The following is a 23,617-nucleotide window of genomic DNA, read 5'->3' as shown; positions in this document are numbered from 1 at the left end:
TAGCTATAAACTCACTATCGAGAATTAAGGCCATTATCTCCCAGGACCAGGACCCTTTCCTCCCGGTATACCGACTTCTGAACCACTATGAATCTTTTCCCGAAAGTCATTGGGGAGCAGGTCAACGTGCGCGGTACCGTTTAGTTTCCGAGATAAACGGAGATTTAGAATTTCGGGTCGTGATCATAAGGTGTTAGTAATCATAATTCAGCTGTGTCCTTCCGCGCCGCAATTGCAGAGAGTAGCGAGGAGGCAAAGAGGAGTGGTTAGACGGTCAGGGTCAAGGCGATACGCGGGGGATACCTACATTTCTCTCCACCGTCAACTCAGCTGTAATCGGAATAGGTAATCCGATCCTTCCTTCCGAGAGGCCGAGGCCAACGTGTGTGTGCCTGAGTGGGAGAAATAGATAAGGACAAATCCAACAGAGTCGAGAGCTTCGGTGCGAGACATGGGGAGTCAACGATTCTCAACCAGGGCTCTCCGCGTAAAACGGGGGTAGCAGGTCCAGTGCTTCGCTTTAACCTCGGCGAGGGGGGGAGGGATTGGAGGATATTCTTTGGTGCGAAGGGGGATTGTAGATGTGGAGTAGTTTTCAGGAGGAGGAGGAACCTCCGCCAAGGTTACCGGCAATAAGGGGGCGGAGAGGTCGCTCCGGCGCCAACTCCTCCACCGGCGCCAACCCCTATCAACCCACCCCTCCTCCCACTATCGCCCAAGCGAACCGTCCAAAACCCCCCTCTCTCACTCCCTAACCCTCGCTGTCTCCTATTTCCCCTCTTTTCTTCCTCCCCCTCATCTCCCCTCCCTCCTCTGCAGGTGTATGGAAGCACAGCTGACGCCGCCCCTCAACTTCCTTTCGCATCTCTTTCTCTCTCTATCCACTTCAAAGTATTCCTTTGCAAGGAAGGGGTCCCAAACTATGCCCGCTTCAGAAAGGATATGGCTCTCATCTCTCTAGTCTTTCCCTTATCTAACCCCCGCCCCTTTGCGCCACTAGCACCCTGCTCTTCTCTCCGAATGGAATGTCAAATTAATGAAAAAATTTCTCGAAAAAATTATTTTCCAAGCATGAATTTCCTTTTCCAAGGCATCGAGTTCCTAAGAGGCGGCGGAGGGTTTGGAAAACGACAGAGGCATCCTATTCTCCGGAATATTTTCATTTACGCCTCATTTAATTTTTCCTTATTCTTTCATATTCGCGTGGGGTTACGGAGAGATATAGACGAGGCTGCTCCCGTCTGGTTTATTTTCCCTGCTCCTCCTCAAGAGAGGGAAAATGATAAATAAAATCGGTAACACAATTTAAGGAGACGAAACGTTGCGTGATGAATTACAATGGTGGGAGAGAGAGAGGATTACCCAGGTGTTTGAGGGAAAGACTCCCAGACTCGCTTACCACCAACATAAAAAGGGGACTTTTCGCAGGAAGCAAACCTGACTTCTTTTGTTTTTGCCTTCGCGGAAATATAATAGCAGCATTGCGTGTTGTGAGTGGTGAAGGGTGATTATTGCCCAAAAGCCAGGTTGCACACGTTCTCGAACCCTAAAACCAGACGGTCCATTTTAGAATCCTCCTCTTTCTCCCACTGTCGCATTTCCGAAATTTTTTTTCAACAGGAACCGCTTTAGTTCCAGTCTCGTTTCCGAAGAAGATGATTTTTATTGTCATTGCGACCACCTCGCGGCCCATGTGCCACCTCCCCCTTAATATTCCATCTCTTCTCTCCGCTTAACCATCCTTTTGGCGCCGAGGCACCCTTCCCATCGTATCCCCGAGAGCACTCGATACTCTCGCCGGGTCTCGAACCAGGAAGCGTCGCAGTTCTGATCCGTCTAAAGGGTGGGGAGGGGCGTGTTTTGGGGTTGCGGCGAAAGAGTGAGCGGCATAGGAGGGTGGAGGGCGAGGAGATAGGGTGAAAGGGGATGGTGAGGGTAAGGGGGGAGTGTATGGAGGGAGTGAGGTCGGACAGGGACGGGTCGCCTGAATCGATATATACTCCCCTTTCGGGAGGGGAAGGGAGAGAGAGGGGTAGGCGTAGAGGCTAGTGGGGGGGAGGTAGACAGTGGGAGGGAGGGGTGGTGTGTGTGTGAGAGAGGAGAGAGTGGGGCGGAAGAAATAGTAGGACGGCTAAAGAGAGAGGAAGTGGGAAAGGGAGGAGGGACAGAACGTGTGATCTGGAGGGAGGAAGTCGTGGTGAGGGAAATTTCGAGGGGCTGAAAACTTCAGGAGTGGGTGCGCGGTTGGAGGAGAAAGAGAAAATTCGGGAATGGGGAGGGGGCCAATTCAGATGGAATGGTGCCATCGAGTTTCCAGCTAGTCGATCCCAACGGAGAGGCCAGTTACTCACCATCACGTACAATAACCGCGTCGCCGGTCGGATAAATAACTCGGAGAAATAACAATCTCTGTCGTACCGAGGACTCGCAAGTCGACGACCACGTGCACGGATACGTGATCCTTTTCACGCAACACCTGCTCTGTCTTGCTCACGGGAGACCATTAGAAGGGATCCCTTTCTTTAGGAGCACGGTGCGTTCCACAGTTCAATTGCCGTCTATTATCGCTCAAAAAACCATTCCCTTCGACTTCCGCTGTTATGAGGAAGAGAAGGATGGCACGTGCGATTTAAAAAAAAGGAAGGCGAGGCGGTGACTACTACGGGCTCCTTTTGGCTCCATTTGCGCTGTTGGATTTTCCCATCCTCGCCTCGCCTACCTCTTCCGACTCGAATGCATCGAGTTCGCCTTGGTCGTGTTTCGCGCCTCAGCGTTGCCCCGCCGGTGGAGTGAAGAACCAAGCGGCCGAGAGCCGTAAGGGGGAGGAGAGAAGCGGGCGTAGGAGAGACTACGACGCATTCGACACCGAGAGGTCGGAGGAAGTGCGCCGCAGTGTGGCGAGGAAGGAGGTAGGGCTCGGAGGGAACATCCAAAGCGCTGCCCGCCGGTGTGCTCCCTCTCTTTCTTTCGCTCTGAGTGTGTGTGAGTGTGTATGTGCGGCGAGCCTGTCCCTCTCTCGCGGGGCACGACTGAGGGGATCAGCGGGGTGGAATCTCGAAGGGAGCGAGGAGAGGCGAGCGGGTTGTGTTTGTTTTGCGGCAAGATGGCGGACGGCTCAACGTGAATAGAGAGGACCTCGTTTCCCTCATTTACCGAGCATCCTCCACCGCTCACCTCCCATCGGACAATATATTGCCCCGTAACGCGCGCGCGCGTTTATGTGCGTGTGATTTTTTCCCTCCCCCGTTCTTATCCGTCCTCCCCTCACTGCTCCTCCTATCCTTCTCCTCCAACTCCCTCCCCGCCCACTCCTCCGATGTCTACACCTCTCCAACGGTGTCGTTCCAGTTGACTTTAGGGAGTGTTGACGATCTTCGTTTGTATACACGCACACTCAGGAGCACACTAACGCAAACACTCATTTTACACAAAATATATGACAGTGATCTAGCGTGTGCCTCGTCTTTGGTAAGAGAATACATGAGAGATTCTCAGCGAAATCGTAACGACATAGGCAGTAGTGCCTAGATCAGAGAGGACGGATGCTTCCGGAGTGTTCGCCTAGCGACGGCGAGTGCTGTCCTGGAGAGCAGGGATATTAAAAGTACCCACGACGTGGAGAACGCTGGCTGTCGAGGATCGCACGGCTGATACAGGACGTAGACCCAGTGAGTGAGCAAACGAGAACAAGCCGTCGGTCGGAGCAAGTGCGCCTCCGCCCCTTCTCCCAAAGGTGTGTTGCAGTAGGAAGGAGACGGCCTTCCGGATCGGTGTGGTGGTGTTGGCGGACCCGCTGACTGGTAGCTTTCTACTCTCAGAGGGCCACATTTCTCCGCCGGACTGTTCATCCTAAACCAATCAGGTAAGGGTTTATTTTATTTTTTTATGTTAACTCTTCTAAGCGCCCACCTCATTTGACTTGCATGGAGAGGTGGGTCTAGTTTACTTTTCTGTGAAGGTGCGATAAATTTTACTCAATTTTTTACCCTCCCCTTGACGGATATTTTTTACCTAATTATGATACTTTTTGTAGAATTTATGACGAATATATCGTTCAAACAAACCTGTCAAGTTTTCTCATATGTACTACAGTTTCAATATCATAGCGCCATATATTTTTGAGGTAGAGGGTATAAAAAAGTATGCGCTACAATGAATTAGTGTTCGCAAAATAACTTCGCAGTAGTACCTTCCACACTTATTTCTTAGCACCCCTCCCTTCGCCTGAAAATCAGTGTTGGAATCCATCATATCAGTAATTTATGATTACTTGTGCAGTTGTTTGTTTTTGTAACTCCTAAAGTACAATATCTTACTAAATTTCCGTGAAGTACCGATTGCCACTCTGATTAAATCACAAAAACTTTTCACTTGAGTATAAACTCATCATTTTCTGACTATTTATGTTCTCGTTTTAGTAGGCATCACATTTCCGAAGCATCTCTGTAGTAGGTGCTTTCAAGGAAATCTTTAGATCTCGCTTTTTTGCACTCGAGTTATTTTTTGATGCCTCCACTATATAATGATACCTAAATGTTGTCACGCAGCCTTAAAGGAATATTTAAGCAGATGAATAATACAAAGTATTGCGTGTTATTTAATTATTTGTAAATTCCTCAACTATTTTTTCGACTGGTGGGAAAACGTTGGGACTGATACAGTTAACATGTGGATATTTGAGAATAAATTAATTGCCAACTTGGGAAAGTAGTACCACTGGAAAAATATTGTATGCCGCGCAGTAACTTTGTTAGTAATTACATCTATCCACACATAGCATGAGCATATACATAGACGATGGCGTGAAAAGCATGACTCCAATGTCTCTCTTTTTAAGTCCTGTACACAATAAATGGGTGAAGGTTTATAGTTGGCTCTCTAGTTTGTTGTTCAAAATCTCTAATATTTTGTTTTAATATCGGGTTATAACTATTTATGAAATCAAAAAAATCTTTCTTGCTAAATTAAATCAAAATATTCCTGTGCGCACCATGAAACCTCGTGGAACCAAAACTTTGCTTATTAAAATGCAATTGAGGCGAGAGAAACTGTTTCCGGCTCAAGCTTGTGGAATGTTCTGCGGTTAGTAAATGAATAAATAATAATTCGATTCCACATATTATATTGAACATACGAGCATAGTTTAGTTGTACGTAAACAGAATTTGAGTTTGACCATGATGTAAATGTGATTGTGAATTACAATTTTAAAATATTGCAACCCGTATTGTTTTTAATGTAGTCATGAATTCGAATCTCGTAAGTTCTTTCCGGCAACTTTTCGTTGTATTCCGAAAATTAATATGCATACTGTTTTGTAGCACACTACTGTCTATACCAAGATGATCATTGAAAAATACCTTGCGGTGTTTGACGAATGTTTATTCGTGTACATTAAGGCTTGCTGCATTTCCTGGTTTCCTTAAACGCCATTATTTATTAATTATGTAATGTTTCTTTATTTGCTTCAAAATCCAAGCGTAGACATCCTAAGGTTATGAAATTGTATAATTTATCAAAACCATTATTTGGGATGCGTACACAGGGCGTCACCGTCTTTGCATCTGGGATCAGCTGATGCGCCGCCATTGTTGTAAGAATTATGTAACCTAGAATTCCATATTAGGTTTTGTAATTGATCGTATTGAATATTTTCCAGAAATTTAATATGCATTTAACGCTGTCTTCGACTTAGAGCTCGTGAGTTCTTTTAGCCTGAGGTTAATTTTCAAAAAATCAACAACTCAAAACTTGACGAATGAGATCCCATTGCATACATTTTGGATAGTTAGTCGCATGACATCGAAACGACATCTGACATGTGATCTGATTTTTTCTTTTATGTGATAGGCACAAATTTATATTTTGAATTAAGAACTTTCAGCGTAGACGCGTCTTACATATTCTGTTTAAACAGAAAGAATGACATGCAATTTCTGTTGATTGTTACTATAATATATTTTACATAATTTGTTTTATGAGAGTTAACTTAGTGATGCCAAAAGTTTTTGAAGAGTTCAAAAAAATCAATGTTGGTTTATTTCAACCCTTTATTTATTCTTTTTCGTAGCAGATAATTTCCGGAACTAATATCAATCATTCACATTTTTATTACAAAGTTTACGATAATGTAATTGAGTTTATTTCTGAAAAATTTCAAGCTCAAGCTAAAATTCTCCAACCGTAAAAAAATATTTTTCAATAGACTGTCCAGTTTTGGAACTGCGTCATTTATTTGTGCTTTACAAAATGTAATCTTTCTAAATTTCACATCGTTCTAAATATATAGATGATAAAATAATCTCTCTTGGAAGAATACCATTGTGTAGATAGAGAATGCAATGCAAATTTGCAATGATTTTTGAGAACATCTCTCTCGCCATACGATAGGTATGCCATAACTTGATAGGCCAATATTTGAATAAATTGATTGGCCATAATTTTCATCCTTTAATCAAGCGTATTTCAACTATACAAATCCATATTATAAACTCAATACTTTCACTTGAGTAAACTATGTATGTTGCTCTTCATCGATACAAATCCTCAAACGTATTTTCGTAGATTTGAATTTTAAAACACTTTGAAATGAATCTCCATTGTACGAGTAATATAGTATTAAAGAGAAGGATGAAATATTATTTCTCTTATCAGTCAAACTATCTCAGCTTAACAAATGGAGGTTGTTTTAGTGGGCGTGGACGTATTTGGACGAGCAATTGTTATCGGAAAGATGCCTATTGGATTTCAACATAAAGGATGAACGTTTTCACTGGGAATAGTTAGCACAAAATAAATTAGCTACGAAATATTTTGATTTTAGCCTTCGGAGTAAAATTTTCCAAAATTATATATTGGGCACTACCTAATCCATTTGGTAGCTCAAATTCTTTGTCATGCTGGCCAACCGGTTGGTGAAGCAACAGAGGGTTGTTTCATCCACCAGTTCCTTCCTTTTCACCTTTTGCGCAGGTGATTAAACAGAGGTTGTTTTGTCATACTCTCGGTTCGGGTGGAAAGATTTAATGAGCCTTAAAAGGCCTCATGTTTTCATTTATTAATAAGTTCTATCTTGAAAAATACGTGCAATTCGTGGGAAAATATTATTTATTGATATTTAAACATGAAACAATGCTAAAGGAATACTGAGTACAGGAATTAAATTGGAGTTGATTACAGTAAAATTATTGCGTCATCTTGACATTTAAGTCCATCTTGTCTCTCGAAATGTAAGCAATATCTTCCCTGATAGCTTCTATGCCATATTGGTATGTGGAAAGCAGCAGGAATATCTTGGAAAACTGTTTTGAAATCACAACAGAACAGATTCATCACTTCCTGCGAAGGGGAGGGAGCCCTGATAGGTGTAGATTAGAAGTGCTATTAAAACGTCAACGGTTATTCGGTTACCTTATTACCGATTCATGATAATTTACATATAATTTACCATTAGAAGATTAATTACAGGAATAAAATAATTAATTTACAGTTGAGTAGCTTTTATAGGGAAAGATTATATTTTTATTTTTAAAATATTAAGTGAGTCGTACTAAATAATTGTACACTAATTAGCATGCTACATTTTTTTTGCGTTTGCATTTTCTAGTTTTACTTTTTCTGCGAAGCTGAAGGGACTAGATAAATGGAATTTTAAAAAATCGATAACGGAATTACATCGGGGGAAAATAATTTAAAGAATTGGTCGCTTTTCACCTTATATTAACTTTCCTACTTTCTGCATTTAATGCTGGTGGAATGTTGTTAATATGTTAAATCTTAATCAAATTATCATAGTGGCACAATATTTGGCCAACGCTTTTTAGGGCAAAATAATTTATAGTAAGTTTACTAAAATCCAATTAACAAAATGTGAATTTACTATTTATTGATTTACTATCTATTCATTGATTTTCTTGGTTTAAATTTAAAAATACAGAGACCTACTTAAGTCTTGTAAATAGATTGTTCTTTAATTATTATTTTGCAACGCTTTTCTTCCAAAATTTGACCATTTAGGAAACTTTTTTATTCATACAAAGTATTCAATTTATCATCAAACGAAGAGATTTGGATACACCGGTTTCGTAGAAAATAAAATTATATAAGGCATTTTCTTAGGAGGATTTTTCTAAAAATATTCAATTCAAACAGTTTTCATCGTCATATCATCGTTGATGTACGAAATGATAACTGATAAAAAATATTGATAGTAGGAGTTAGATAATTATAAACTATGTCATGTGAATGAATCTCTCTCCCGCCCTCTGCTCGCGTTCTTCGTAGACGTAGTCGTTCAAAATACCATCACTATATCATAAATATACCTTTAGAGTCAATAAAGTATTATGCCCATTATATGTGGATGTCTTCAGTATTGAATAATCAGCTATTGAACGGGTGAACAACCTCTTAAATTAGAATAAATCAATTCATTTTTAAGGGTTTGTTCGACATTACCTTCATAATTACCGTGCAGAGTTCTACACAGATACTTATACAGATTCCAACCACTGTAATATATTTAGAATTTATGTAGTTATCACTAAATAAATCTTTATTAGGAGGTTGTTTGCCGATGTACTTAATTCAGAAATATTTAAATGTTGAATACAATTTATAAAATTTGTTAACTTAATAAATGAACTTTTTCTGAAAAAAATAGTGTGAGGTCTGCAAATTGAGGAATCGGTTTTTTGGAACATATTATAAAAAAATACATGTGTAGCAAAAGTTAATCCTAGGCTCAATTTAATTTGAGCCTTTCAGATGGAATATGTGTTCATTGCAGTAATTGTGGACGTAGATACATTAGTGCAAATTAACAAGACAGTACTTCACGAGTATTATGGGTTGAGTGCCTTGACCATGAGATTTATTCCAAATTTCAAATTTATTTCGTAATTTCCTTCTATCACCCTTAAGCCATTTGGCATTTCATAAGGCTATTAATAACCGCGATTATCCATGCCGATCCATCAGAGATGTTGTAGGCAGAGGGCAAAAAAATAGCGACAAGGCATATGTGCCCAAGTTACCGTGATTATCACTCTTTAGCATTTTTTCTACAGTATGTATTCTCTTCTGGCAGTGTGATATCAGTTGTGTGTTTTCTTCCCTAGATAATCGCATGGAGAAAGGGGTGGTAGGCAATAATCGCTCTTTCTGGGTAGCCAATGCAAGTCCAAGGCAGTTCTGGGAAATCATCAATCAACCACACACTCTTCGAGTTCAAAAGTTTTTCCTCCTTAATAATTAATTCTCTCCGCGTAATTGCTTTCTTCCTCGAAATCCACTCGGCAAGAATTATAATTAATTGGTTTAGCGGGAATGGAAAATATGTTGACATTTTCGGGACAAAAATATGTATCCAAAAGTAAATACCTTTCTCGTTTCATAACATTATAGATTTACAGATTGTAATTATTGCTTGCAATACTTCTTGTACAAACACTGCCACAATACGTCAATAATATTACGAAACGTGTTATCTACCTGGTGTAGGAATTCCCAATTGCGCCTCATGGTTAAGAGTAATAAATAAATAAAATAAAATACCGTCTATAATTAAGCATCCATACCGTATGTTCATTACATATTTTTCATGTAGAATATGAGCAGAGATTACAACTTTTCCAGGATTCGATCATGCAAATTTGAGAGGTTTTGCATAGTTAGACTTACAAGTGCTTGGATTCAGCTTATAATAGTTTTCAGTATTTCTCCATTTGTACATGAATTGCGTATTATAATGAAGTCAATCAGTATTATCCTGGCTTAAATTTTCTAAAGAACTTCTTAGGTTACCTTTTTCTCACTACCTTGCTTTGATTGATTCGTAGGGTAGTCAACGTCGTTATCATTTCCCTGAATGCTCATATTTCCTTGAAGGGAATGCGTTAAGTTAGCGCATCTTTAACTTGTTGCGACCGTGATGGATGATATACCACTTATTGAAGCAACGATAAAACAAAGGATTCAAACCACGTAATTGATAATCAATCTTTCGGTGGTTCTAGGAGAGATTTTACAAGCAAGCAACTTAATAGTCCATTTTTCGTAATAAAATGTGTTTGTGTGTGTAAACACACACACAAACACACACACACAACACACACACACATATATATATATAGTACAATACACAGTAACACACAATATAGAAACACAAAAAAAGAAGAACACTCACATATATATTATTGTTATTGTATATATATATTACATTATTGCGGGTCGCGGTAGTCCAGGAGTAGAGCTTTGATCTACTGACCGTAGGGCCCGGGCAACCTCTTCTGGGCACCCTCAACGCTACTCAAGCTATGTGATTTATCGGGTGCCAGATATTCCTGGGAAACCATCACCGACACAGGGAAAGGCACTGGCCCCCCAACCCTGATGTGTGAATTTCACACTTCGTTGGGCTTAGTACTGGGTGAATTCTACCATCACCTATCAAACCGAACTTCGAGTTGATTACTGTGTTTCAAAATTGTTTTTAAAAAAGATTAAACACAATGAAAATAATTCTCTGCAATATTTCGGTGGTCCCAGCATGAGTATCGAACATTAATCAATGCCACAAAGGTGGCATCTTTACAAAAGAAATATAAATATATGTGTGTGTATGCATACAGTTTTTTATGGACCTAATTCATATTACTTTTGAGCTGCAATGATATTTCGTTGATAACTCTGGGTATGACGTGCAGTGGTGCAGGACAGCCGTCGAGAGCAAGCAGTACATTACCGATGCGACCCTACAAAGAGGGAGCGCCGTCTTAAAGATTGATAAATAGACTCAGTCATAGGAAATCGAAGAGTAAATTTGGGGCATGGGAGCAGGACGTTGAGTGCAGGGGCACGAAATGGGTGGTGGCACCACAGGCGTCAAACTCAAATGTTAGTTCACCGGACGTAACGAGCACTGCGGCAACAACTCCGAAGCGACGTTCGTGAGGGAGGAGGTGGGTCTCCGGTGTGATTCCCTTCGTGCCCCGCCTCACGTCAATCGGGGGAAATGGCACGCTGACGTGCGTGCGCGTGTTGAGAACGTTGTGTACACGGATTTGCAGATGTCCCAGTTTGGAGAAGAAACGAAAGCGATGTTGCCGCACTCCTTGCCAATTTTCAATTTTCTATGGGAAGACACTTTTGCATTATGAATACCATGAATACTCACTTGAAGGAGAGTGTCTTGCTTCCGTGGATTGAAAATGACGAAATTTCGGTGGACGTCATTGTCTTTGATTTTAAATAGAAAGTGGGTCTCTGGCTTATAAATATTAAATAATGTAGATTTTTCAGAGAGTTTAATGTTTGGAAAAATAGCATTTTTACAGTCACATCTTGTTTAACACAAGTGGAGAAGGATCTCTATACGGCCCTGAAATCTTGAGATTAACTACTACGACAATATTATTATCTATACGTCTATAATATTAGTTTTTATGTTTTATGAACAGCGCATTTCACTTTCTTGCTGTTCATTTTCTACCGCCATCAACATCATTTCCTGGCAGGAACTTTAATTTAAAAGTCTTTATATTTAATTTTAGTTTTCAACGATTAAAGAAGCGGAACGCTTTAGAAATAGATTCAGAGTTATCTGATTTGGTACTCTAGCGATTATCATATCATGATGTCTGAGGTGTCACCTTTCCACTCTATGACATCATATAACATCTTTTTTATCTTCGTGAAATAATTAGTGTCTGGATTTTAAATAATTATTATTTTGCTGAATCCTGCTATAATTCGAATATCATAAATGCAGAAAATTTCAAATAAAATGCCTCAGTCACATTTTAAAATTAAATCTAGAACATTGAGCCGTAATTTTCGTTGAGTCATTGTGAGAATATCTTCCTTCGTCTTTTCAAATCTGTATGTATCGCTTTTAAAAATGTCATCCAGTACTAACGTAAAGCCTCTAATATTTCGAGATCTAGTAAGTCTTAGAGGTTGTTTATATCTGCGAGTAACACTTAATAAAACAATTAATCTTATTGCCAATGAGCTGTAGTACCGTTGAAATTTCCGCCAAATATATGCTTATTTCCCTTAGTCACGTTCACTGTATTACTGTTGCTATCGACATCTCCATCAATACCCTGCGAGCCACCAAAAAGGTGTGTGGCTGGGGGTGCAGCATAAGGAGGAAAGGGTACGGGGTGAGGGGGTTAAGGTTTTTCAAATGGGTGGGGGAACCTACAAAAAAAATATATTTATATGATCACGCGCAGTCCCTACCTTGTAGGTAAATACTTATTGTGTCGAACTGACTCCTGGAGGATTTCGACTTCAAGTACTCTGTTCTCTTATCTTTCTTGGAAAAAATGACATTTTAAACGTGTCAGTCTTGCAGTCTATCTCTCTAATCTTATATTCGGGATCCCTCCGACCGTAATTCTTTGTAAATTACGTAAGGAATCTACCCTCGCGATTTCGGTTTGTTTCACTTTGTAACTAAATGGGAGGGAATTACTCTTTTCCCGAAATTTTTTTGCTACGTATTTTTCGAATTTGATTCCAATTGTTATGTGTCGCACTAATTCTGAATTGCAGCTAGGTCGTTAGCTAACGCAACTCTGTCTTCGCGACTTCGAATGTCCCCATTGGGAAATGCGCGGAATTGGGCTGAAATTGCAAAGAAATCTGAAATCACTATTATACTAAATTAGATTCCAGGGAAACAAGGAGAGCACACTATGTTACCCTTATCGATTAATGGGAACTAGACTTGGTGATCTCCACCGAGTTTGCTTAGCTGGGTACCGTCGATGGTACACTATTCCCAATGAGAAGTTGAAGATGCCAGTCATCCAACCGATCTGCCTTCAAAACATTTCGAAATCTCTCGATTATATCATACCGACGTCATCACTGAGGACGGGGTAATCGGACCGTAATGGGTTGGAACAGTCGTTGGGTGTATAAGTTATCTACCTCTTCACGAGGGTAATTAAGAAATAAAATATCAAAAAAGAACGATTTTTTAACTACCATATTTTAGCGATGGCCTGTGAGTTCCTCAAATTCTGGCGTTAAATCGATGAGATTAATGGTTTAATTTTTTTCTGACCCCTGCAGATTTTACTCACTGGGCATACTTCCATTCGGGACCTTTTCATTCAGCATCGAAACGCTTAGGCATTTAAGTGAGTAGTCCCCATTCTGTGCTTTCCCTGTCGCGACCGCCAGCGTCGGGCGTGAGAAGGGGCCGCGGCTCGAGGCCACCTCGGCCACGCGAGTGCCGCCGCCGTTTCGTTTATTATCGATCACCCCGGAAGAGGACCGACCTCTCGGCGGGACTGCCGTCGGAAAGAGGGGCACGGGCTCGACCGCCGCAGCGCCGCAGTCTCCGACGGCCGTACGTTATCTCTCCGAGGGCGTGCGACGGAAGGCGGCGCAAGGGTTGACGTCCAGCGGCAGGCATTAATAAACGATGAAATATGGAACGGGTGGGGGAGGACATTATGGATTCGGGGTGCCTCTTCCCCCCGAGCCAACCCCATCCCATCTCTCACTCTCCCCCTTATCTCTTTCCTCCCCTTGCCATCCCTCGAACTCGATCCGGAGTGTCACGTCGCGCGAATCAACCGTTGGTGTGGGCGCATGGAGCGTTTGTGTTTCCACCCCACGTCCGCACCCTCGTTTCCGAGCCCTCTACCCGCAACTGAAACAAGGGTTTCCAAATGCATCTGGCCCTTCGTGCGCCAATTGTGTCACGAATCGTAAGCTCCTTGAGTATATTGGCTACCCACCCACATCCCCTCCTTCCCCTGTCCACAGAAAGATGCCTACCAGCCTAGCAGGGTCAACATATCGTCTTTTTCGGTATTTTATTGTTGTAACCCTTGATCATGATGCTCTCAAAAATTAACTCTGAATTTTATGAGATTAGAAATGCTTGAATCCTGCTTCGGAGAATCCAATTCGTAGTGGACATAATGATATGATTTTTTTGTATCATCTTTTTCAAAGATAAATTTTTTCGGGGTGGAACCTGAAACTTCACTCCTAGAATTGTGTTGCGGAAGTTATGATGAACATTCAGTTCTTATTACACATTTAACAAGGAAATAAGTAAGCGGGATTGAAGATGGACTAAATGTCCGATTTCAGGTTGCGTTTTTTCAGGAGAGGTAATTAAATGTATTGTTGTACCATTGTATAGAATGTGTCCATCCATAACCTACCTTAACCGGTGGTATACTAATAACTGTAACTAGTCTTGATAAAATATTAAAAACTAGCATACTCTGTAATCTTTTCAGCGCTTTATAAAGTATTTTCCCTAGATGAAAGTGCATCGATTCTACGAGAGTTAGTGTTATTTGTAACGTTTCAAGAAATGTCCATTATTATAACTAGAAATCGCTGCTGACGAGTTCCAACATGTTCCATATTTTGTATTGATGAAAAATAATTTGGAATTAATCTCCCATCTCCTAGCCACTTAGCCTATAGACTCGAATTACTTTCAAAATGTCAATAAGCCCATAGAATCAAACCATAACCCAAGAAATAATTTAAAATAAAGACGTTTACATCACTTATCGCTTACGCAACAGCTTAATGTTTTTGACTAAAATTACTTTATCTCACGATATGAGGATTGGCTGTTTATCATTCTTCTGAAAGTCAGAAACGAATAATGGAGGGCTTTCAGTTTATTTCCTTTATTGCCTTTATGTAAATAATATTCATTAAAATAGTTTTTATTAACAATTCCAGTATAGCGAACGCGAAACATATTTAGCTGCATAATATAGTAATATGCGTGCAGACAGATACGTAAACTAGTCTCTTTTTTTGAGATGTTAATATCATGTCGTTCGGGGATAAGCTATTTATGTATTTATTTTTTCACTATCCGCGCAATACGAGCCATTTCTTGATGTAACTACGCCTTTCTCTCGTAACATTTCGTCCAGTCGTCCACGATGACGTCAGAAAACCTTTGGGGCAGCTGTTGCTTATCTCGAACCTTTTTTAAGGAAGTCATTGAGACGTGATAGTATCTATTGTCCGGGAACGTTCGTCTGTCTATGTTTATATCACCTCTGTTAAGATGCTATGAAACTTTCGTCGAAATATTTTCCTAAAATAACTTTTCCTATGGGATACTCTGTACTAATGCAGGTTTCGATTCGAGAAAATATTTAATACCTATTGAATAAATGAAAATTCGTACTGTTACTCATAATATTTTTTCCCCAAAAGAATTATTTAACCTTTTGCGTGACGATGCCAATAAATGTCTAAACGCATTCTGAATACACATATTCTATAGAATACTACGATATTTACCTTATTCCTTGGTTCTCCCATTGGAGTGGAACTATCTTACCCCAACGCATTGCATAAAACGTTTTTTCTGTATTCATGAAACTATCAGCAATATTGGTTTAATTCGCATACTACTTTCCTCTTTTTCGAATTGATAATTAAATTTCACGATCCATTTTTTTTAAGGTAATCTACCGGTTAAGGTAGGTTTTTGGATGGACACAACTAACAGACAAATAATTTATTACTCCTAACAAAACACAAAATCCATCATCCTACTCTATATTATGTCCCTCTTCATCTCTGAGTACTTTCTTCCTCCCTTCATCCCGTCCAACATCCCTATCCTGTTCCTTCCCTTTCCTCTTTTGCCTAACATCCTACCCTCTATCACAGTCTTCAACATCCCACTGCCGGTCAACACCCCCTTCATCCACTTTTCCTGCCTCCATAGGATTGCTCCCAACAAACCCCTATCTTCACCCACCATACCAAGTACTTCCTCATTTGTTTTCTTCTCTGCCCATTTTACCTTCTCCATTCTTCTCCACACCCACATTTCAAAAGCCTCCAGTCTACGTCTATCCTCCTGCTTCAATGACCACGTTTCCGCACCGTACATAGCTACGCTCAATATCAAAGTTTTTACGAGTCTTTTCTTAACATCCTTACTCAAAGTCCCTGTCATCAACTCCCTCCTCCTTGTGAAAGCCTCTTTGCATAGCGCAATTCTTCTCCTTACGTCCCTACTATTTTGACCGTGTTGGTCCAAAATACTACCGAGATACGTAAACTGTTCTACCTGCTCTAGTTTTTTCCCTCCTATTTTAATGTTAAGCTTGGCCTTTTTCTTTCTAGAAAATCGCATAACCTTTGTTTTATTAATATTGATTCTCATCCCATACCTGTCGCACTGAATTTCCAATTCACTCAGCAATGCTTGCAGCCCCTTGGCTGACTGACAAACTAAAGCTTGGTCATCAGCCAACCTAACTGATTTTACGAATTCCCCGCCCACTTTCATTCCTACCTCGAGTTCTTCCCATGCCTCTTTGATCATTTCCTCTGCATACAGGTTGAACAGCAACGGTGATAATGGGCAACCCTGCCTTACACCTCTTCCTAACACTGCCCAACCGGACTCCCCGTTCCCCACTCGTACCTGAACAGTATGAGGCATGTACAGGTTGCGGATTAACCTCCTTTCCCTCCAATCTATTCCTATTTTCTTCAATATACTCATTAGTTTTTCCCAATTCACTCTATCAAACGCTTTTTCGAAATCTACGAAACAGGCAAATACCTCCTGGTTGTGTTCTATATTCCTCTCGATTAATAATCTCATTACTGCAATGGCATCAAGCGTACCTCTCCCCTTCCTAAACCCAAACTGATCATCCCCTAAGTAATCATTTGCCATACTCTCTATCCTTTTGTTTATGATCCTGAGAACAACCTTAGCTGCGTGGGATATCAAACTAATTGTCCTGTAGTCCTCACATGACGTGGCCTTTACCTTTTTCGGAATAGGAACTAAAACTGATCTCACAAAGTCTTCCGGCCAGATTCCCTCCTCATAAATACTACGGATCAGCCTAGCCTCTTCCTCCCACATTTTCCCAAGCATTTCAAAAGTTCCACGGGAATGTTATCTACCCCCACGGCCTTATTTAGTTTCATCTCCCTTAATGGCCTTTCTATCTCATTGTCTAGTATGCCTGGACCTAAGCTATCTTCCTCTACGTCATGTTCCTTTTCCATGCCTAATTTTGTTGGTCTAAGTTCTTTACTATACAGTTCTTCTATATACTCCTTCCATTTCTCTTGGATCTTTCCTGTGTCAACTATTACCTCACCCGCCTTATCTCTAACTGTTAGCATGGATCTTCCTTTCTTACTTCCCGATAAACATTTAACTTTGCTCTACAGCGCACCGATTTCACCCTTCCTCTGCAGACTTTCCATATCCTCGCACTGCGTCTTCCACCATGCTTCTTTTGCTTTATTTGTTGCCCGCCTCAATTTCTTGTTTAATTCTTTGTACTTCATTTTCCCTAATTCTGTATTTACACTCTTCCATTTTCGCCGCTCATCAATCTTTGTAATCATCTCATCCGTGATCCATGGTTTCCTAGTCCTTTTAGCGTTAACGGTTCCAATAGTGTCTTTTGCGGCTTTAGATAACCCTTTCTTGAAACTTTCCCATTTTTCTTCGATAGTACTAAGCCCTTTACCATCCTCCATGATTTTCTCTACCGCCTGTTTGTATTCCTTCCTTTTCAACCCATTTAATGCGTCTACATTCCATTTTCTGACTCGCCGCCCCTGCCCTATCTTTTTGAAACGTACGCTACATTTCATAACAACTAAATTGTGGTCTGAGTCCGCATCCGCTCCCGGGAAGCTGTGGGAATTTATCACACTGTTCCTAAACCTGTCTCTCACCAGGATATAATCTAGCTGATATCTTCCTGAGTCACCTGGCATTTTCCATGTATACCTGCGTCTTTTGTGGTGTCTAAACCAAGTGTTGGTGATGACTAACCCCTGTCTCCTGCAGAACTCAACTGCTTTCTCCCCGCGGTCATTCCTCGTGCCTAAACCGTAGTCCCCCACCTCATCACTATATCTTCATTCGCCTACCGTCGCATTCCAATCCCCCATCACTATCAAATGTTTCCCTACAGGAACACACGCGATCATGTCCTCTAACTGATCGTATATCCTATCGACCTCTTCTTCCTTATGGTTGCTCGGTGGCATGTATACCTGAATAATAACTAAGTTCGTCGGTTCTGCTTTTATCTCCACTAGTAGTATTCTATCCGTTACCTGCTCTATGTTGACTACGCTTCTTCCTACCTCTTCATTTAATACTATGGTAACCCCTCGTTGGCTCTCGTCCCCACCGCTGTATATTATTCTATACTTATCACTCCAGTAATCCCCGCTATCTTTCCATCTCACCTCGCATAGACCTAAAATATGTATATTTCCCCTTTCCATCTCTCGCTTAACATTCTCCAATTTCCCTGTCTTCATCATTGTCCTAACATTCCACGTTCCTATTCTAACTAATTTGGTCCTCTTCTCCTGCGTCTTCAGTCCTGCTGCTGCTGGTTTTCCCTTGCAAGGGTTTCGTGGGATGACGACCGTGGAAGCCTTGCCTCCCCCGCTGCCGGGCACGACACACGGCCGATTGGGCCAAGCCCCGTGGTTGCCAGGACTCAAAATATCTCTATTGTCCATCATATTTTTCTTGGGAATGATAATTGAGGTGGTTTCCCGTTGCCTTCCTCAATAGTGTTTTTAACGTGACACCATCACTTACTGGCCGCCCCACTGGGGTCAGACGCCATTGCAGCCGCCTCACTGAGGAACAGACGCTGCGTGGACTACCTTTTGTCTGGCTCCTAACCTTCGACCTATCTGGCATGGGTGACCCTACCAGGAGCATTTTTTATTACTCCCGCCAGCACAGCTCTAGGGGTCATCGGAACGCACAAGCCCTTCCACCACGTCAAGGTTGTAGTCCGGGGAGGGCACGATCCATTAATAGTTGTAATTCTTTGGGTGGATTTGGGAAGGTAACAAAGTTGAATTTTGTTTTGTTTATATCATCTGTGGCAATTGGTTTGGTTTTTGTTTTGCTTTCAAATAGAGATAAAAATTAGGAATCCGACGACCAAGTTTCGTTCACCTTGTATTAATTATTTTGGCTCAGTTACACTTTATGTTGAAGTTTAGGGTTAGCTACCATTGGTATCAAGTATTCAAAAGTTATTATCTGTAGTATATTTACATAATAGACATTTGATACTCTACCAACTATCTGCTAGCTATCATTATATGATGTAGCTGTTCTCTCTTCTTCAGTTTGCTGTGTTTACTCTAATACCATGAATTTTAAGAGGGAAGTAATAAAGAAGGTAAATATTGATCTTATTACTAAGTTTAAGCTGGACTTTTTAAAATCGATATTTTTCATTTTGAACTTCAATTCTGTACGTGGATTTAGTTCCAAATATCAAATGAAACTTATGAATTTTGCTATTTCATCGAGAATTGTTGTAAGTTATTTTTGACCTCATTTTTATATCATTGTGAATAATAGTGAAATGGATAGTGAAATTATATTTTTGAGAAGATTCATTTATTCCCTTTTTTCTTGAAACTCACGACGAGATTCGTACGTTATCAGCTGCTCTTTACTTGTCCTTTTGGTGAGGCTTTCCTGTCATACATAGCTGAGTTGAACGCCCTGCTCTGCATCCGTCCTCGGAAGCTCAAACACGACAATATAGAGGAGCGCTTATCGTCCGAAATGAGCCCCGATTTTACTCATTAATGCAATTTATGTGTGTTTATGCAACCACTTGATAATTTAAGGGTAACGTTTTGTAAAAGTTTATCGCTTTTGATGACTGAATATGGATAATTCAGGATAAATTTCGCCAGAAGAAGTCATATGGGGCCGGGAATTGTGTCACATGACATGTGATTCGCTTTTGATTGATGTCTGTTTGATCATAACTACTAAGGAACCTTTTTATACTCGAGTCAAAAATCTAGATATGTATGTGTATAAATGTCCACCTAAATCTGAGGCATTCCGAATAATACTTAAACCGATCATAAATTAGGAATATTCTTGGAGGAACGCCTAGTGAAAATGTTATTTTGTTCAATATAAATATTTCGGATCATTGTCTAGAAATTTATAAACAATAAACTTCCATTTATTCTATTATTATCCTGACGGTTTGAAAATGTGATTAAAATTGATTTTAAACATTTCGAAAATTATTTTTTTTAAGGCTTTTTTTTCCTTTTTTTCACCAGATCATGCCTTTTCGACTAACGCTGCAAACTATTTTATTTTATGTTAACGTTGAACCTTGAAATTCCCTCGGCCGATGAGTCACGTGGACCTTGAACGTCTTCATGGTAATTTTACGCCGACATTGTCGTCACATACCCTCTGTGTTCACCATCCCGCGCCGTTGTTTACGCTTATCTCCTCGAGTTGATGCCCTAAACGCCAGCTCTCGTGCACTTGAGCATGCTTCGATTTTTTATCGTCTCGTCGTAGAGGCTTTATGAAACACCAAGGGTGCTCATGGGGAGAGAGAGAGAGAGTCCTACCAGAAAAGGGCAAATTGTGTTTTCTCTCGTCCCTCCCCCGCGCGCCTCCGCGTGGTCCTCGCTTCCGACGGACCGCTCAAAACACGCCGCCGCGAGCTTGCGAGATAAGAAGCGACTATTGTGCTGGTAAGGGAAGGTTGGGGTGGGGGGCTGAGAGAGTGGGTCGGCAGAAGAGGGTGAGTGAAAGGTGTTGTGAGTTGGTGGGAGGGGCGAGTTCACACATCCACGCCGCTCAGGGTGGCGGAGTTTGAGCTGCGTGGACGGAAAAGACGGAAGGAGAGGATACTCAGGTGAAGTTGAAGGGGAGGAGGAAACGGGAAGAGGGAGGTTAGAAGAGGTATGAGAATAAGTCGAATCGGGAGAGGTCGAGGATAGTGTCGGATTGAAGAGGGCGAGAGAAAAGAAATAACGTGATCAAGATGAATGCTGGATTTTCCGAAGTGGAAAAGGTTTTTGGAGTTGCCTGGGGTCGGGTGAGAGGAGAACAGGGTGTCGAATGAAGAATGGGAGAACTGTCCCGATGTCACGAGTGGGAACGGGTAAAAATAATCAGAGCCACAGCGGCTTTTCGGATAAAAGAGTGCTTAGAAGGGCTGAGCTGGGCGTCAGACTCGAAGCAAAAGATTTCCATTTTCATTCGATCTTAATCCAAATGATTCCCCGTGTATCGTGCGTTATCAATCGTCACGGCACGCGTGGAATTCGTGATAAGTGAGTAACAAAACGGTAGGTTTTTGATAAACTCGCCCGAAGTGAAAATAAAATAGTGTCAACTCATCCGCTGATTTTCTTTCATCTTTTGTTGTGTCATTGCAAACAGAGCCCACTTGTTTGCTATCGTCACTTGGCTGAATTGCATGTTCCAAAACGAGTACAGTAACCTGTAAGTGTTGATTTTCCACAACACTTTGGTTTGCCAGCCCGCGTTTCGGGTTTTGTTTGAAATTCAGTCATTTGTAGAAATGTAGACTAATAATTTAATTTTTGCAGATTAAATATATTGCAAGCTATACTTAATGGAAAGTCCACAATTTGATACCATTCTACCAAACCTCTATTACTGATTTTTCTCTTCAAGTCTCAATTATTATTCATCTTCCTTAGAGCGCTTTCTAATATTCTTTTTCCAACATGCTCACCAGATTTAATAAAAATGCCAGTCATTATGTTCATTTTATGGCATTATGTTCATTTGAGTTTAGATTCGAACGTACTGTAAGATGCCTAAATACGTCTACGCTTTTGGAAATATCATGAAAAAATACCTTTATAACGGGTTATTTAATATTAAGTTTAGCAGGCATATTTGCTTTCAGTATGAATTCCGTTTTGCCTTAAGCGAAATCTTTTAAGGTGTTATAGTAAAGAATTCATTTTGCTCGATTATTTTTCTTAATTAATTGTATTTTTAAGGCTTTCTTTCATTTATCTCTGAGAAAGCTTTGGTTTAGTGGTTAGCGGATAAGGGGTAGGACGCAAAAAATAATATTTTCAGGATTATCCTGGGATGAGTTGGTCAAGTTTAGATATTTAAGTGCTGGAACTGGTTTAGAATAATGTAGACATACCCACCGCGTGAATGTCATGACCTGCGGCTTTTTGAAATTAAACTAGTTAGAAGATTTATTCATTTGAATATAATTTATCTTCTTTTCCTTTAGGTCGCACCTGATGTTAAAAATAATGTTTAAAGTCAACTGTAAGAGGCAACTGTTTACGGGAAAATAGTTTCCCTCGAGTAAAATAGATACTTGACCAATTAAATACAGTTGTTGAGAGTGCGTGCTTAAAAGGTCTTTGCAAAAGTAGCTTTCATAGAAGAGCTGTGCAAGCTATAACAAATTCCGAGATTGTAAATAGAATCAAGTTAGGCGTAATTTTACTTCTTTCATAATACATTCTTCCTTTTGACGCACTAAGTTATTGATGCACATCTTGGTACATTGTATGAAATCAATTAAAGTTTTTTTTTGATCGGATTCCTAGAAATCATTTCATCGAGTAGCAATGTTGATATTTGGGTCGGGCGGTTGGGCTTTGGCTTACCACCTGCAATTTCCTACTTTTCCCCTGCATATAACTCCCATTCTACGTAGGCAATAGCGTTCTCGCGTGGTCACCGTAGTGGTCGAGGAAGCCATCTCCCTTTCCTGGAAATCAAGGTGATTCCGGAATTCTATTCATGTAAAATGAAGCCTACGATTATCATGATCACCATAAAATGAGTTTTCAAATGTAACTTGAAATTTCCATTTGTTCTGAATGATGGAGGGCACAGGGAACAAACTCTGGTCAAATATTCGCGTAAATTGATGTTTTGAAGCTGATAAAAATTCAACGAAGTAGCATTGGCTTCTCCTTATTGTGTCTAGTAACTGGTTCAGAATTCAAAATTATCTACGATATAAAAAGTGAAAATATAGTATGTGGGAAATCTTTTTATCTCTTGAGTAACTAATAATAGTATTAGAGAGAATAATAATTTAAGGCACTGCAAAGTAATACTAATTTTATATTCGATCTTGGTTCCATTTCATTTTGAAATAGTTCGTAAGACTAATAGAGTTATGTTAAAATAAAATAAATATATCAAAAATGCCTCAAAGAACTTTTCCCGCATTGAAGTAGGGCGCATCGACCAAATTATGTGACTGCCCAAGTTCGCCGTGGATGTGGGCGCTTTTTAGTAAGGCATCAGGTTATTATATCACTGTATCTCTTTTATATTATGTGGGTCTAATTAAGTATTGAACTTTTTTCTCCCTCTCACCGTGTTTGTCCAATGATTAGAGCGTTAGGTTACTGGCAGAAGGATTCCTGATTCAAATCAGGTTAATGCCTATGGATATTCCCAGTTAAACCCATGCTGTGTAATTTCCTGGAGGCTAGAACTTTCTGGGAGACCGCAGGCGGCACAGGGAAGGCAAATTGCCGTCCTTCTCTGAATGAGTGAATTTAACACGTCATTGGGTTTAGCAAGGCTCTACTCTCACCCATCAAAGAGACCTTGGGGTCTAGAAGGGGAAAAGTCCTCGCTCCTGTTACGAACTTGAATGGAGGATGGAGAAATGTCTGAAAATGGTGAGAGAGACTTCCCGAGGTCAAATAACAACGAATCCCAAAAGTGATCCGCAGTCTTAGGGTGTGCTTTCAAAGTTTCAAATTGTGTAAAAATAAATGGAAGT

At 40.6% G+C, this 23,617-nt stretch overlaps 1 protein-coding gene across 3 annotated transcripts in view; it reads left to right on the top strand.

Annotated features, from left to right (window-relative positions):
• LOC139690688 (uncharacterized) overlaps window positions 1-23,617 on the top strand; it is a 521,571-nt gene that overhangs the window by 403,051 nt on the left and 94,903 nt on the right. For 2 of the 3 annotated variants that reach the window (XM_071588193.1, XM_071588194.1), the window contains exon 1: window positions 2,721-3,862. The exons of the other annotated variant lie outside the window; for it this stretch is intronic. The gene's annotated coding sequence lies outside the window, so the exon portion shown is untranslated. Of the gene's footprint in view, window positions 1-2,720; window positions 3,863-23,617 lie in introns of those variants that run through there. 3 annotated transcript variants of the gene reach the window in all.

Source organism: Hetaerina americana, unplaced genomic scaffold, assembly GCF_022747635.1.
Source record: "Hetaerina americana unplaced genomic scaffold, ioHetAmer1.1.p SCAF_3, whole genome shotgun sequence".
Classification (NCBI taxonomy): Eukaryota; Metazoa; Arthropoda; class Insecta; order Odonata; family Calopterygidae; genus Hetaerina; species Hetaerina americana.
This window is presented reverse-complemented; position numbering and strand designations above follow the sequence as displayed.